At 45.5% G+C, this 12,796-nt stretch overlaps 1 long non-coding RNA gene across 4 annotated transcripts in view; it reads left to right on the plus strand.

The window, feature by feature from the left end:
- The first annotated feature begins 4,356 nt into the window (after positions 1-4,356).
- LOC117802065 overlaps positions 4,357-12,796 on the plus strand; it is a 243,290-nt gene continuing 234,850 nt past the window's right edge. For all 4 annotated transcript variants that reach the window (XR_004625109.1, XR_004625110.1, XR_004625108.1 and 1 more), the window contains exons 1-3: positions 4,357-4,627; positions 6,796-6,993; positions 11,983-12,058. This is a non-coding gene — a long non-coding RNA (uncharacterized LOC117802065). The remainder of the gene's footprint in view (positions 4,628-6,795; positions 6,994-11,982; positions 12,059-12,796) is intronic.

The raw sequence follows: 12,796 nt of genomic DNA on the forward strand, positions 1-12,796 counted from the left end.
GGGGTTTCCTGTGATAGCCCCTCCAAAGTAAGGAATGATTGCATCTCATGCCTTCCACCATTAAAAAGAAGCACAATGCTTACTAGGCCTCTGGATTTTGTAGACAGCGTGTTCTGCCCCTGTAAATCCTGCTTCAGCCCATTTTCTGGGTGATACGGAAGGCTGTCATCTTTGAGTAGGACTCAGGAAGAAGAGCATCTGCGGCAGGTCAGGCGGTGGTGTAAGTGACCCTGTTGTTTGTTTCATACAACCTGGCTGACCCTATGGTCCTCACTGGTAGAAATGGCATGGTATGGCAGATCTCTAAGGTGCTACAGCAATGTATGATGGGGAAAGACATCATGGGGAGCTTATGGCAAGCCCTAGGAGAGTCACAAGTTAACTACTGGCATTTTGGAGAAAGGCCCTGTCATCAGGAGCAGAAAAGTATGCATCATTTGAAAAATAGCTCTTAGCAAGCTTCTCGGCCCTGGCAGAGTTAGAGCATGTCACTATGGAATGTTAATTAACTACAATGGCCAGGCTGGGTTCTGTGAGACTCACTGAATTATAAGATTGGGTGGACTCATGATATGGGGAAGTGGGATCTCCAGGCCTGGGCATAAGCAAGGTCAGAATGAATGAGGAAGTTGCACAGTTAGCTGGGCTCCTTACCATCCACTAGTGTTTTCTGGTATTTTTCTCTCAGCTCACACCAATCATCCCCTATGGGGCCAGGGTGACTTGATTCGCTGGTACATGCCAAAAACGGACTGCAGGTTACACCACTCAGGGGTGGTCTTGGAAGATAGCAGTCAGGAGAAATCCTCCAGGGGACATATGTCTGGGTAGGTCGTCTGGTCACCCACTTTGTAGGGAAAGAGAGATGACCTAAAATAAGAATATGTGCCTTGTGACACTCGTGGCAAAGTCCATGAACGGGGTGAATATTCTGGAAAGAGAAAGATTGGCATGGGGGGACAAGAAGAAGCTTGAGGATGGGCTTACAGGAGTGAGTACAGTGTGAAGATATGTGCATCACACGGTAACTCCCAGCAAAGTGCATTCACCATGGAAGAGGTAGCAAAGAAACGGAATGACTGTCATCAGCCTGTCATCAGGCACCCCAGTGTGGGTACAACAGATGCCACAGTGGCAGAGATGAAGGCTACAGGAGAGCCTGTTGGTATGAGCTTCACTCACCAAGGCCACCTAAGTCCTGTTGCTGCCGAAGGCCTAATTTGCTAGCAACAGAGACTAGTCATGCGGCGCCCAGTGCTAGTAACAGCCATTTGGTAAAAACTGACTATCGGGATCTCTTCTACCGTGGAAGGGACACAGATGAATCTTGACTGGGGTCATCAGATAGTCTTGGCATGGGTTTGCCTTTTCTACTTGCAGGGCCTGGGGCAGCACCACTACCCACCAACACAGGATTCCACATAATATCATTTCCGGTCAAGGGACCCACTTCTTTGCAATAGGGGTTCAGCAGCAGGCACATGACCGTGAGAGCCACTGATTTCATCACATATGACACCACCTAGAATCTGCCAGGCTGCCAGAGAGGCAGAAAAACCTCTTGTGAATATAGTTAAGGTTCCAGATTAGAGACAATGCCTCATGAGTGTGGAACATGAGCTTCCAGGACACAGAATGCATGCCATGTCGACGATGCTGTGCCCCTGACAGGTGGGACACAGGGGTCTGAGAACCAGGAGATAGTCGTAGGAGTGGTCTTACTCACCATTGCTCCCAGTGACCAACAGAGGGAACTGTGCTTTCCGTCCCTGCCATATGAGGCTCTGTGGCATCCAGGGGGAGAATACTTCCACCAGAGGACACAGTAGGACTCTTACTGAATTTTATTTTCCACCCATCACCTGGTCGATTTATGAATGACCCGCAGACAAGAAGAAGAGCTTTATCCTGGCAGGTGTAACTGACCCCGATCACCAGGGGGAGGTAGGGCTGTGGACGCACAACGAGGCCAAGGAAGAAGGTGCACGCTGCTCCGAGGTCGCCCCGGGACCTTGGTGCTCCTAATGCTTGGTTTTCACTGCAGGTGGACAAGTAGGGGAGTCATATCCTGAGATGAGAGTGAGAACCAGAGGTTCAGACCCTTCAGAGATCATGTCTGGGTCACCCTACCAGGCAACCTGCCTCGCCCAGCAGAGGCGCAAGCTGAAGGAGTGGGGAAACTTGAATTGGTGGCGGAGGAGGGGACGGTGAGTGTCAGTGACAGCCTGAGATCCACTGTGGCAGGGGGGCTGCAGTTTATTCAAATAAACTTTTTTCTAAGTTCCCCAGGTAACCAGTCCAACCAAAATCCCAGAGGAACTTCCCTCTTGGGGAGCACTCATGAAAAGAAGCGAGTGAATCCATAGCGAGTGTGGACTGCAGCAGGCACCGTGCGGCTCTACGTGGAGCTCTCTTCAGGGCCTGGGCATCTACCACTCAGCTGTCTCGCCGGGAATGGTCTACAGGGAAGCACCCCACTCAAGGTTCCCTCACCTCTCAGAGCACAGTCCACATCCAATTACTGGCTGACCCGGTGATCCAAAGGCCTGGCCTGCTTGCCTCAGCTTGGGACAGACCCAAGGGAGGACATCTCCAGCTCCCGGGCTCTCGGCAGATGGCTGAGGTCTGGATAGGATCTTGTTGAGAGTCGCCCTCTCCCGGTGCCCAATTCTACCCTCCCCGCCTTTCNCCTCACTGGTAGAAATGGCATGGTATGGCAGATCTCTAAGGTGCTACAGCAATGTATGATGGGGAAAGACATCATGGGGAGCTTATGGCAAGCCCTAGGAGAGTCACAAGTTAACTACTGGCATTTTGGAGAAAGGCCCTGTCATCAGGAGCAGAAAAGTATGCATCATTTGAAAAATAGCTCTTAGCAAGCTTCTTGGCCCTGGCAGAGTTAGAGCATGTCACTATGGGATGTTAATTAACTACATGGCCAGGCTGGGTTCTGTGAGACTCACTGAATTATAAGATTGGGTGGACTCATGATATGGGGAAGTGGGATCTCCAGGCCTGGGCATAAGCAAGGTCAGAATGAATGAGGAAGTTGCACAGTTAGCTGGGCTCCTTACCATCCACTAGTGTTTTCTGGTATTTTTCTCTCAGCTCACACCAATCATCCCCTATGGGGCCAGGGTGACTTGATTCGCTGGTACATGCCAAAAACGGACTGCAGGTTACACCACTCAGGGGTGGTCTTGGAAGATAGCAGTCAGGAGAAATCCTCCAGGGGACATATGTCTGGGTAGGTCGTCTGGTCACCCACTTTGTAGGGAAAGAGAGATGACCTAAAATAAGAATATGTGCCTTGTGACACTCGTGGCAAAGTCCATGAACGGGGTGAATATTCTGGAAAGAGAAAGATTGGCATGGGGGGACAAGAAGAAGCTTGAGGATGGGCTTACAGGAGTGAGTACAGTGTGAAGATATGTGCATCACACGGTAACTCCCAGCAAAGTGCATTCACCATGGAAGAGGTAGCAAAGAAACGGAATGACTGTCATCAGCCTGTCATCAGGCACCCCAGTGTGGGTACAACAGATGCCACAGTGGCAGAGATGAAGGCTACAGGAGAGCCTGTTGGTACGAGCTTCACTCACCAAGGCCACCTAAGTCCTGTTGCTGCCGAAGCCCTAATTTGCTAGCAACAGAGACTAGCCATGCAGCGCCCAGTGCTAGTAACAGCCATTGGGTAAAAACTGACTATCGGGATCTCTTCTACCGTGGAAGGGACACAGATGAATCTTGACTGGGGTTATCAGATAGTCTTGGCATGGGTTTGCCTTTTCTACTTGCAGGGCCTGGGGCAGCACCACTACCCACCAACATAGGATTCCACATAATATCAGTTCCGGTCAAGGGACCCACTTCTTTGCAATAGGGGTTCAGCAGCAGGCACATGACCGTGAGAGCCACTGATTTCATCACATATGACACCACCTAGAATCTGCCAGGCTGCCAGAGAGGCAGAAAAACCTCTTGTGAATATAGTTAAGGTTCCAGATTAGAGACAATGCCTCATGAGTGTGGAACATGAGCTTCCAGGACACAGAATGCATGCCATGTCGACGATGCTGTGCCCCTGACAGGTGGGACACAGGGGTCTGAGAACCAGGAGATAGTCGTAGGAGTGGTCTTACTCACCATTGCTCCCAGTGACCAACAAAGGGAACTGTGCTTTCCGTCCCTGCCATATGAGGCTCTGTGGCATCCAGGGGGAGAATGCCTCCACCAGAGGACACAGTAGGACTCTTACTGAATTTTATTTTCCACCCATCACCTGGTCGATTTATGAATGACCCGCAGACAAGAAGAAGAGCTTTATCCTGGCAGGTGTAACTGGCCCCGATCACCAGGGGGAGGTAGGGCTGTGGACGCACAACGAGGCCAAGGAAGAAGGTGCACGCTGCTCCGAGGTCGCCCCGGGACCTTGGTGCTCCTAATGCTTGGTTTTCACTGCAGGTGGACAAGTAGGGGAGTCATATCCTGAGATGAGAGTGAGAACCAGAGGTTCAGACCCTTCAGAGATCATGTCTGGGTCACCCTACCAGGCAACCTGCCTCGCCCAGCAGAGGCGCAAGCTGAAGGAGTGGGGAAACTTGAATTGGTGGCGGAGGAGGGGACGGTGAGTGTCAGTGACAGCCTGAGATCCACTGTGGCAGGGGGGCTGCAGTTTATTCAAATAAACTTTTTTCTAAGTTCCCCAGATAACCAGTCCAACCAAAATCCCAGAGGAACTTCCCTGTTAGGGAGCACTCATGAAAAGAAGCGAGTGAATCCATAGCGAGTGTGGACTGCAGCAGGCACCGTGCGGCTCTACGTGGAGCTCTCTTCAGGGCCTGGGCATCTACCACTCAGCTGTCTCGCCGGGAATGGTCTACAGGGAAGCACCCCACTCAAGGTTCCCTCACCTCTCAGAGCACAGTCCACATCCAATTACTGGCTGACCCGGTGATCCAAAGGCCTGGCCTGCTTGCCTCAGCTTGGGACAGACCCAAGGGAGGACATCTCCAGCTCCCGGGCTCTCGGCAGATGGCTGAGGTCTGGATAGGATCTTGTTGAGAGTCGCCCTCTCCCGGTGCCCAATTCTACCCTCCCCGCCTTTCCTCAAAGATGTGTCTTCTGAGAATACTCCCCAGTCAACGCTCTTGCTGCAGTTTTGCATCTCAGACTTTGTTTCCATGGGACACGAGCTGGCTTTTCAGTTCCAAAGCCAAGGGCTCTAAGATATTGGAAAGGCCTCAAGGAATATATAAGATTTTGGGGGAAAAAATAAGTAAGAGTAACAATAGCTTCTTCCAAACAAAACCAAAACAAAACAAAAAATGAATTTAAGGCAAAAAAGTTCCCCAGTAAATTTTCTTTTATTCTTATATTGTAACCCCCTTTATCCTTAATGAGGTTCTTACTCTAAAATCTACCACCCCGATATTAATATAAACATTCTGGTTTTATTGGTAGAATTTCCTAAAAGGTCCAAAGAGATTTAGTCTATGAATTTTGTTTTAGTTAATGTTACTCTGGGTAGAAAGCTTATTTTTCATGACAAATTCTTGAAGGCATCCCCTGCTCCCAGGCCCATGTTCTCAGCACCGTGGTGGTCGTTTGTGAGCCTGAGAGTGGGGTCTGCCTCCCTCTCCCTCACAGGGGGCTGGAGTCCTTCGGGGTCCCAGGTCTATGGAAGGAGGGTCTCCCGCCAGACTCTCCACTTTGCAATGGGCCCTGGGCTTTCCATAAAGACCATGAAAATGAAAGTTCACCAGATTTGCTCTCAAGGCAAAAGTGATTTCATTACTATGCTTCTCATTTCTGACTTCTCTCTTAGATTTTGACCTGAAAATTCATAAAGATGTTTTTAAGAATTAAAAAATAGATATATCTAGAGTTCTTAGCTATTTTCAGGATTTAGTCTGAACACTGGGCCTGCCATGTTCATGGAAACAGAATTCCTGGAAGTACGTTTTTTAAGAAAGAAATTATCGATAAGGGTGGAATTTTAATCATCCACTCACTGTATATGTGCAGAGAACTTGTTTAGCTTATGTGATGGAAATACCCACTTTACCATTGGCATGACGGATTATAGGGTTCTAAAGCTCCATCCTGTTCGTTTTAATTCACTTCATAGGACACAGAGAGAGAGAGAGAGAGAAATCCTTCACCATTTATTGGATGGGTGCATGTTACTAAACAGTTTCAATAATTGATTTGCATTATACAGTCAAGACAATAAATTTGCAAATAAATGGAAGCCACTTACACGACTGTTCCGTGGAACAACTCTGTAAGATGTGAATATTTATGTGGTAAATCAGATTAAGTTGCTGAACACTTTTTTCTCATCTGTCACCAACGATGCAAAGCTTGAGGAGTAAGCTATCAAGTTTTTGTAGTGTGTTTTGATTAAATATAAATAAACGAATCACATTTTCACGGTTATAAACTAGTTCATCAAATGGGGGAGGCAGTGCAAACAGCCTTCTTCTCTAGAAACATATGGTTAGCAGTGTAGGTTGATGAAAATTGTGTGATAGTTCAACACTTAAATTAAGTGAAACTTCCAAAGGCTAAGAAATGATAACAGATTTTATAACGCTGATGGTAAAGCTTCATGTTGATTAAAAAAACACAAAACCATGAAACTCAAAACTAAGTTCTTGTGTCTCCAAAATGTCCCCGAAGAACCTTGAGTTTGTTGTTGCTCATTAATGTTTTAGGACTGTCCTTCCTGCTGTCAAAGTTCTAAAAACAGGCTTTGCCTTTAGGATTCTTTTCTTTTTCACCAAAATACAGGTGTGACATTTGGGACAATTTGTAAGTTTTTTGCTGGGGAACATAAATGAAAACCCATCTTTTATTCTCCTTCTGCCTTGGACCTGCTGATGTTCCCACTTTGAAGTGGAGTCTGTGCTGAAGGCCATTCCGGTGGGAGATGGACGCTCAGGGCAGCTGAGGAGACGGACGCTCGTTGAGTCCTTGCTTTGACAGCTGGTAGGTGTTCCATCCCGTTTCTGCTCTGCCGAGGGGTGATTTCATGACTTCTTTGTTCTCCGCCAGCCTTCACCCCTTCCTTCCCCATCTCTGCCCTCTGAGTCAATGACCCCAGGTTCCCTGGGCTGCTGCAGGCTCGAGGAGAGGCTCCATCCTCCCACCCCCACGCCATCCCACCTATGTGCTGCCCACCTCCCTCCCACCCACCCTCTGCAAGGCCAGTGTCCCGGGTTGTCCTGGGTATTTTTCTGCCAGCCCACTAGGGCTTCCCCTCCAAGGTCTGTGCTTAGGTGCCTGCTGGGCTCTTTCCGTGAGCGTTCAGGCTCAGCTGAAGGTAAAACACAAGCCACATGGGCCGTCCCTCTAGCTCCTTACAGGAACCTCAGTGACTGAGTCTCTACTCCCCACCACCTCACCTCTCCTCCCCTCTTTAACCCTCTTCAGTCAAAGCTGGGTTGAAGCCCACTCTCTAGGAAGCTTTCTCACCCACCACCTTCATCTCAGCAAACCTAATGGTCAGCACTTTCTCCCCCGGACCGTATCTCGCAGCACTGTGTCACGCACGGGTCCCCTCCTTTCTTTCGGGGATGCTCTCACCGCTGGACTTGTGCAGCACGAATAGCCTCCTGCCGGCTGCTGATTCCCAGACATCCTTAGCGATTCCCTGTACTCATTTCCCGCTGCTGCTGTGGGCAATCGCCCCAACCTAGTGGTGTAAGCAGCAGGATTTAGGATCTTACAGTTCTGCAGAGTACAAGTCCAACACGGATCTCTCTGGGCAAAAATCAAGGTGTGGACAGAGCTGCATTCCTTCTGGCGGCTCCTGGGGACAGTCTGCTCCCCTGTTTGGCCCACACTGCTTGACATGTGACCCCTTCTGCCACCTTGAAAGCCAGAAGCATGACATCTTTTCTCCCACTTGATCTCTGCTTCTGTTCTTGTGTTTCTCTCTGACTCTAGCATTTCTGCCTCCGTCTGATAAGGACTGCTGTGGTTACGTCTGGCTCACCCACACAACCCAGGTCGTCCCCTATCTCAGCATCCTTACCTTCATCATGTCTGCAAAGTCCCCTTTCTCCTGTGAGATGCTATGTCACAGGTTCTGGGAATTGGGGTGTGGTCATCTTTGGTGGGCGGAGCTTATTCAGCTCACTCCCCCTCCTCATGTTCACCTCTTAATTTTAGAGCGACCCAAACTTGTCCCTCCATCTGCTTCTCTTCTCCATCCATACTGTCTGAGAAGAAGATCTCACTGAGGTTTCAAATGCCGTCTTTAAGTCGATGACTTCCAATTTCTATTTCCAGTCTTGAACTCACCTCTGAGCTCCAGGTTTGAGTCTGCATACAATCTGCCTATGTTGTCCATACAACACCTCACTTGGAGGCTTAATGATGATTTCAGTTCTGCCATAGCCACAAAAAAAACCCTTTATTTCTCCCCTAAACCTGTTGCTGTCCCCAAGCCTCTTTCAGTAAATGGCTCCATCATCTGTTTTGTTACCCAGATCAAAATCCCAGGAGCCATTCTGTATTCTTCTTTTTTTAAGATTTTATTTATTTATTTGAGAGAGTGAGCAAGAGAGAGATCACGAGCAGGAGGAGGGGGAAGGGCAGCAGCAGAGGGAGAGTGAGGACCAGACTCCCCTCTGAGCAGGGAGCCCGACATGGGGCTCAATCCCGGGACCCTGGGATCATGACCTGAGCCGAAGGCAGATGCCTAACCGACTGAGCCACCCAGGCACCCCTGTATTCTTCTCTATTTTTTTTTAAAGATTTTATTTATCTTCTCTATTTTACCCCCTTCCACAACTAATCTATTGGCGAAACATTCCTGCCACCATCGCTCTATTCCACCATGAGCCAGCCTGGGCTCATGAACCAGCCTCCTCACTAGTCCACTGGATCTCTCTCCCTCTCCAGTCTACCCTCCACCCAGGAGCCAATTTTCAAAACAAATTTTTATTATCAAGTATTTCAAGCAATCCAAAAAGTACAGAGAACAATAAAAGGAGCACCCAGGTACTCACCATCTGGGCGTGACCATGTTAACATTTTGCTTCATATTTTTTTTTTCAAGAAGTAAAAGGCCACATGTTTGAAATCTTCTGTTTACCCCTGTTTAGTGTGTTCCCCTTCCTTGTTCCACTTCCCAGAGGACACTACCTTCCTGCAAATGTTGCGTGCCCTTCCTCATGTGCATTCATGGTGTGCCACAAATATGTATTCACAAAGGATGAATAGCATTGTGTGATGTGTCTTTATGTTTTACCAAAGCGGCTTCCATTTTACAAAATGTTTCTGTCACTTGACATTTTTTAGTGTTATATTTGAAATGTATTCATGTTGATAGGCATAGATTTAGTTCATACATTTTTATTTACTGTATTTTTTTAAAGATCTTATTTATTTATTTGTTTATTTGTTTAGAGCGTGAGTAGGGTGGGGGAGCAGAGGGAGAGGCAGAGAGAGAATCTCAAGCAGACTCTGCACTGAGCGCAGAGCCAATGCAAAGCTCCATCTCACAGCCCTGAGATCATGACCTGAGTTGAAATCAAGAGTTGGATGCTTAACTGACTGAGCCACCCAGGTGCCCCAGGTTCATTTATTTTATAACATTTAAATAGAACATTTAATAAAATAAGCATACATATATCATTATATGAACATAGCACAATAGGGTAAATCATTTTCCTATTGTTAGCGATGTACCAGCAAAATGTTGCTAGTGAAAGACTATCACAGTGAACGTCTATGTGCATAGATCTTTTTGCACATGTATGAAAAATTGTTGTCTAAAAGTCATAAATGTGAAAGTAGGTAAGTCTATTGATTTTTTTGTCGAATGTTAGTGCTTTTGTAACTTAAGAAATCTCTTCCCAATGTTATGAAGAGAATCTTTATATTTTTTTTCCCAAAATTTTGTTTTTAAATTGAGGTCTTTAGTCATTCTGGAATGTGCATGTGTGTGTATGTGTGGGGGAGTGTGTGTTTCGTATGGTTAGCCAATTGTTCCATTCCCACTTAATGAATATTCTAGCCTTTACCTACTGAATTTTAATGCCACGTTGTAGAATAGCACATTTCTAAAAAAGATGTTACAGCAGAGATTGTAGAGATGCAACCTGGGTGCAAAGCCCAGCTCCGTTACCTAACAGGATGTCATCTTCAACAAGTTGTGTAATCTTTCTGCATTTCTACCTTAGTCCCTCTTCTCTGCAAAAGGGAGATAATATTAATAAATACCTTTTGGGGGATTAAAGGGGCAACACTGCACTTTGATTCCTCCATGCAGAGCCTAACACATAATAAATATTCATTAATATTAACTTTCATATTTAAATAATAATAATAATTATTATTATTTTTATTTTATGTGTGAGTCCTTTTCAGGGCAGGTAATTTGATTATTATAGCTTTAAGGTAATCTTGATATCTGCAAGTCCAAATACTGCTATTTGTCAGTTTGTCAGGTTCTGAGAAAAAGCAGTAGGGAGATTTTGATTAAAAATGAATTGAATTTATAAATTAGTTTGAGAGAATTGACATATACTATTGAGGCATTCTACATGTGAACATGACATATTCTGTATTCCCTACTTCGGTCTTCATGTCTTTGAATAGTGATGTACAATGTTTCCCATAAATGTTTTATACATCTTTTGTTAGATTATTTTTAGGCACCTTATATTTTGTCATTACTGAAAAAGACAGCATTTTGTTTAACTTTTAAAAAATTGTGTGAGCGGCTGCTAGTATTGATTTTTAAAATTGGTTTTGTATTCTAGCAACCTCATAACTAAAAATTTATTGCGGTCTTCTGGGATTTTTTCTAACATCTTGTCTACTGCTCCCCACTCTTTCTGTTCCTTTTCTTTTAAAAAGTGTATATCTCTATGATGGTAATCATTGAAATTTATAGAGTGTTTTTAGAGTGTTAGATACTCTTCTCAGCACCTTGCATGTACTAGCTCTTTCCATCCCAGGACATCTCTATGAGGTCAATAATATCATTATTCTTATTTTACTGGTAGTGTTAGAGAAACAAATGTTTTGCTGCTTTATATATAAAACTATAAGGAAGACTTCATGCAGGACTACTGTAATAGGTGTCAAGACTCTCACAATAGGGGAGACAGATGGGACTCAACTCTGAACATGGCAAATACAATGGGCATTTATAGCCAAGCAACAGGGGGTGCAGAATCAGTGGATGGAAAATTACTAAGGGGACATCAGAAGTTGGGGGATTCTTGCTAAATTGACTTAACAGAATTCTTGTTGAAGGCGGGTGAAGGACTTAGGCATCAAAGGTAAGGGACAAAGAGCTTCATCAGGTATGGAAGGTGAGGATTCTCACTAAGCTGACTGAGCCGGATTCTTGCTACAACTGGAGTAGGTAGGCCCAAGATAGCCTGACTCAAGGTCAAGGACAGGGTCTTTGTCAGGAGGCAATTGGGGTAGAGGGAATTTGAGTATGCCCAAGATAGCACAACTAGTTAAGAAGCAGTGTGAAGCCCTGATAGTTTGGCTCTAGGGTCAATGATTTCCATTCCTCTGATATGAGCACTAGAGGTGGCTGTGTGGACTCTTGCCTTCTTCCTGATATTAATGGAAATGAGGCTCAGTTTGTACTATTTAGTATGATACTGAAAGTTTGGCTAAATGCCATCTACGTAGTAAGGGAAATTCTTGTATGTTGCCAAGAAATTATTTTCTTAATCTTAAAGAAATTTTGAATTTTAGTTAATAATGTTTCTACATCTCTTGAGCTGATCTGATGAATTTTTTTCTCTTAAATCTATTAATGTGGTGAATTACACTGATAGATTTTCTGATCTGAACCAGCCTTGTATATCCAGGATAAACCCCAATGGGTCACAGTAGAGATAAATTCATCGTAAACATTGTCATTTAGTGTCAATTTTTAAAAACATAGTTCCAAGTTTTTTGTTTTGTTTTGTTGTGTTGTGTTTTGTTTTGTTTTAACAGAGTACTTGAGAAGCTGCCACCCAAGTACTTTTGTGAATGAAAAGCACTAAATTATCATCATCCATTCCATGGAAAGGTAAGAAAAGAAGTCATTGATTCTTTACAATTTAACATTAACTCAATGTTTATGTTAATCTATGTTGATTTTTTATCTTATCACCTTAAAGTTGAGTACAGGGGCAAAAGAGCTTACCTCAATGTTTAAAGACTTGCTTGGTTAGCTCCCGTGTGTGTTGATCATATAATGTGGGGATGGTAAGGGTGATTGTACCACTTGCTCTTGTTTCTGGAAGTTGTACAAGCACTCTGGATTTGTAGGTCCTGACCGTATAATAAATAAATAAAAGGGACCTGTTGTTGTGTCACTTGTTGGAGAGGTCCCTGTAGCACAGGGTCAGGAGTCCTGTAGTTTGGGGTTTGGAAGATTAGAGGCTTCCCTCTGAGGTAATGGCCAACAAGGTATGATCAGCGTATCCTTGAACCCTCCTCATTGTTGGCTATTAAGTGGGCACAAAGGCAATCACCATCCAGCCCAAAGCATGGCTGCAGTTGGAATTAAATGAGATGGGGCTTGTACATAAAAGCCCTTCGAAAGTCACTCTCCACGTGTGAGATGCCACCTCACCTTGGACTTGGTCAGTGGGTGGAAAAGCAAGCAGCTTGATGGCCAGGGCTCAGGTCCACCTACAGGTGCTTCTCCTCCACACTCCCCTTGACTTCTCTCCTCAGCTCTCTGCCTGCTGCAGTCTCTGCTCCTGAGCAGGCAGGGGGCTGGGAAATGTGATTTCATTCATTTTGCAAAAAAGGTCCCAAG

This window comes from Ailuropoda melanoleuca, chromosome 4, assembly GCF_002007445.2.
Source record: "Ailuropoda melanoleuca isolate Jingjing chromosome 4, ASM200744v2, whole genome shotgun sequence".
Taxonomy (NCBI): Eukaryota; Metazoa; Chordata; class Mammalia; order Carnivora; family Ursidae; genus Ailuropoda; species Ailuropoda melanoleuca.